Raw genomic sequence first — 4,639 nt, forward strand, 5'->3', positions numbered from 1 at the left:
GAAAAAATGGAAAGTTGACTACACTTATTGTTGTTTCAAGTCAAAAGTTTTCAAGTTTCTTACACAAGTTGGGCATTTGTGACTTGTATGCACCAACTTGAGGGGGACGTTGACTTTTGTGTATATTCCTGTAATCTTGGGATTCTTAGCATAGTATGATTTCCTGTAATTATTTCTTTCCTTATTGATATGATTGTAACATCCTATAAATTCCTCCTTGAGGGATGAATAGACACACAATACTATTCCAAAAACCTTCTCTTCTGATAGTGCTTTCTTAGTTGTCTCATGGTTCTCGTGCTTTCCGCCTCCCATGTTATCAAGTAGGTAAGATTGACACCTAGCTGCATATCATTATCCAAATGGGAGGCACGACTTAATTCATGGTTCAAAGAACAAAACATGTTAGAGAGTTTTGTCGTAACGTATCACACATAATTACAAACAATTGTTATGCTGATCGGATTTAAATAATAAAAGATATATATTACCCAGCTGGGATCATTCTTCAGAACCCTAGACAAAGATAATCCTTTCCAATTAAGCAGGACGTAAATCTCAAAACAGTTTATACATGTCACGAGCTTATTAAGCTACAAATAATAAGAAATCCATGTTAGCATGCATACACATTGTTGGACCAAAAAAATTAAAATAAAGCATATCTATTAATGCAGAAACAGAAGACAAGAACTAGAGATTAGAGAGATGGAGATGGCTCACAAACAGCTTTGTGGGGACTCTTAAGTTTGCCCTCAACACTGCTCAAACAAACGTGTGTGTGAAACTTGAAGAAACGAAAAACAAGTATATATTCTTGTTAATTTGATCCCAATGAATGATACAATGATAAATAAACAAGTATATATTTCTTGTCAATATGATCCCAATCCAATGAATATGATATAATGATAGCACTGCGTTACTTCAACGTGTGTTTTTTATTTATTCCATACAGTAAAGGACCACTAACATTTGATGACATGTGATTTCTCCAGTATAAGTAGGGGCGATACAGTTTGGTTTGATTCGCTCTGACACTCAAAATATAGCTAAACTAATTATTGTATAACATATTGGATTGATTTTAATTAAAATTACAGGTGAAGCCCACCCAAACAAACCATTGTTATGCTGTTTTATTAAACCAGTTGAGGCTTTGGAGCCTAATCAAAGCATTTTATTTTAGGAAAATTTAGTATTTGGTCTCTAGCTACTAATATTTTTTGGTTAAGACATTATTGGTTTTCAGATTTTGCAAGTTCCTAATATTAATGTGTTAATGATTTAGTATATCTCAGTTCGTAATTTTTTAAAAGGGTGATTTCTTTAAAAACAAGAAAAAGTTATATGTTGAGAATATGTCAATAATATTTATGTTAATTATAAACATGTCAATAAGACTTTAATGTATATTGTTCCACTTAAATCAAACAAAATTACCAAATGCCATTACATCACAGCGGGCATTAGAGTTGGCAGCCCTCTTCTTATATTTTTTTATATTTAGGAGTAGGTCAACCTGACATTAAACACATCATTGCAGTTTTTGTTTTACAATTTTGTGAATCCAGACTCTGCTGCGATACAATTTCTATTTTATTGAAGTCCAATTAGTCGTATCGAGTATTGGGGCTTTAGTATGAGTGAGTCTGACTCCTTTATATAAGACTTAATTAAATCTAATATTAAATGTGAATAATTTGACTATAAAAAAACAGAAACTACAATGCAGAGTCTGAATTTACAACGCTACAACAGAAACTGCAATGTAGTGTCTGATCTGGGGCATAGTTGCAGCGTCACCATCGTTCGCTATACTCTGATGCCGAGCTTCGCTCAAATCCGAACAAGTGTGATTGCTTCATGAAGAAATTTTCGTTTTCTGATCCAATCATCCTCCAGTAGTTGCACCTCCTCATCCGCGGACCGCTCGAATCGGGGATGATCTCTCTCTTTGGTATGATGAAGAAACATTTCTATTTTCAATTTTCCCATTTCGATTTTTGGCATTTTCTTTTCCCTAATTCTAAAACTAGCAAACATCTTCGTCAGCATTGGAGAACCATGGATCCAAATAGAGCGGAAGCCGAGAAGCTTTACGCAATGTGACTTCGCAATTCTAGCTCATGAGATCCGACAATCTCAATCTCATCAAGAATCTTGTTGATGGCTGGTGTTGCTCCTACTTAAAGAATGGGTAGATCATTGCATAACTTGAGAATTAAACCCAGGTGGAGAAATCCAGGATAGATTCCATGACTTTGAAATAATGCTTTAATTTTGAAGTGAAATAAAGCATCTATTTAAAGAATGGATGGATAATTGCCATCATGGAAGACGAGGGATGACATATGATGGAGATGGAAGAAGATGGTGGGGAGTACTTGGACGGGTTACTTTTTGTAATTACCCAAAACAATGAACAACGTTATTCCAAAATCCAGATAATTACTCAATACTTTTTATTTTATTTTATTTTTTAAGTTTGGGGAGGGAAATAATTTGTAGAAAAACTTGGAGATGCTTGACTCTTAACGGTTGAGGAGTAAATTGGTGAACTACCATGTGCCTACCTCATTGACCTATGCCTACTGAATTAAGTTTGGAGAGGCATATTTTCGTTATGCCTCCAAAGACTGTCTAATTAAATTGACTGCAAGTGTTAAAATAATTGATTCACTATTTCAGGGGAAGAGCGACACACAGAGGGCGTGTGGGATCAAATCAACATAGTTCATATGTGAAGCAAGCCTAGCTCGAGATTTTAACTTATGGGGAGAGGTTAAAGTTAGTCAGCTCTGTCGTTACTGATTTACAAATATCCTTGTTCGAGTTAAATTGATTCAATATTTTTAGACAACATAATGATTTTTTTTCATTAAAAAAAACACACTAGTTTGAACTGACCAGACCGGTTAATTTGGTTTCATTAGCTAAAATGGCTAGCCCTAATCATAGGTAAACGAGATTTAAAGTCGCAAATATTAAGATAGGGGCTCTTGGAAGAGAGAAAAATACAATATACAAATACGCCCTTTATTTATTTTTATGTATATAAATACAATATAAAATACAAATGAGTTTGTATTTATTTTTAGAGTAATTATTAGAAAGGGCGTAAGTAGATTATCTTAGACTAGTTTTGGACCTTGATGCAGGGTCCAGGGATCATGAAATTTGCCTTAGATCGGCAGATCTACCATATCATATGTTTTACTTCCATTTGTTGAACTAGCCCACAAAGGGCTTGCCAATATAGCCGGGGGCACCCCCATAGCCACGGCAACCACCATATCCATGGTAAGCGCCATAGTTATGGTTGCCCCCACCTTCATACACAAGATGGTCGGCCTCATACGCAGGAACAGCTGCGGCAGCACCCCCAGATAACATCCCTCCCATTCCCATGCCAGCAGCTCCATGCACTGTACGTAATAATCATTCATCAGTCATCAAGAAAACAAAAATAATAATCTACCTAATGTCAATTTAATTGGTTCTTCATATGTAGCAGGAATAAAATTAAGAACATCACTTGATAAATTTCAATGCGAAATGAGAAAATATATTTTCAAAAGGAAATTGTTATTGGTTTACACTCCAAAATTTTTATTGTGCACTCTAGATTTAATGATATTTAGAAGAAAAAAAAAATACTTTTGTGAAGTGTATAATGAGATTTTTGGAATATCAATAGCAGTTTCATTTTTAAAATTATATATATCTATGTATTTTCTTCTGTTTCATCATTTGGTGACTAATTATTATCATGCTGACTTACAAATTTATTATCCTTAACATTTCCTTTATATATTGCTCTTCTCTGTATCTTCCATTGAAAAGAAGGGGGAAAAAAATCGGATTGCCATCCTTCAATAAAATTATAATTTAGTCTTTCGATTAATATGATTAATATAACCATGAGTATTATTGGCCTATAATTTTGTAGTACCTAAGCATACAATTCAGACTAATTATAAACCAGAAACTGGTAAAGTTACAAAATAGATTAGGGACGATTGTGATGTGATTCGATTGCAATAAGCATAATGATAAGACGCTGATTTACCTGGATAACCAGTTGGTGGATAGGAGGTTGGTGGATATCCCAAATAAGAAGGATAGGCAGGTGGAGGATACCCGCCAGAAGAAGGGTATGCATGATGTGCTTGCGGGGGATATCCATATCCTTGGGGAGGGTATGATCCATACACACCACCATATGAAAATAGTGCTTTCTCAGTTGTCTCATGTTTCTCGTCATTTCCACCTCCCATCTTATCAAGTACGTAAGATTGACACCTAGCTGCATATCATTACTCAAAATGACCATCTACTTAAGTCATGATTTTACTTAATTCAGCATACATGATTGCAATAATATTGTTATATATGCTCAGCTTTAAATAATAAAAGATATTACCCAGCTGGGGGACCAATCTTCAAAACCCTACACAAAGAAAATTCTTTCCAATTAAGCAGGACGTAAATCTCTAAACATTTGGGTGCATATATTACAAGCTTATATATCTCACGAGCTTATGTAACTAACCAGCTATTAAGCTACAAAAAATATGAAATCCATGTTCATATATAAAGCATATATATTGTTGGACCAAAAAATAAAATAAAAATA

At 34.4% G+C, this 4,639-nt stretch overlaps 1 pseudogene; it reads right to left on the reverse strand.

Annotated features, from left to right (window-relative positions):
* Positions 1-3,023: 3,023 nt before the first annotated feature.
* Positions 3,024-4,407, reverse strand: LOC126630033 (glycine-rich protein A3-like; annotated as a pseudogene).
* Positions 4,408-4,639: the final 232 nt, after the last annotated feature.

Source organism: Malus sylvestris, chromosome 7 (assembly GCF_916048215.2).
Source record: "Malus sylvestris chromosome 7, drMalSylv7.2, whole genome shotgun sequence".
NCBI lineage: Eukaryota > Viridiplantae > Streptophyta > Magnoliopsida > Rosales > Rosaceae > Malus > Malus sylvestris.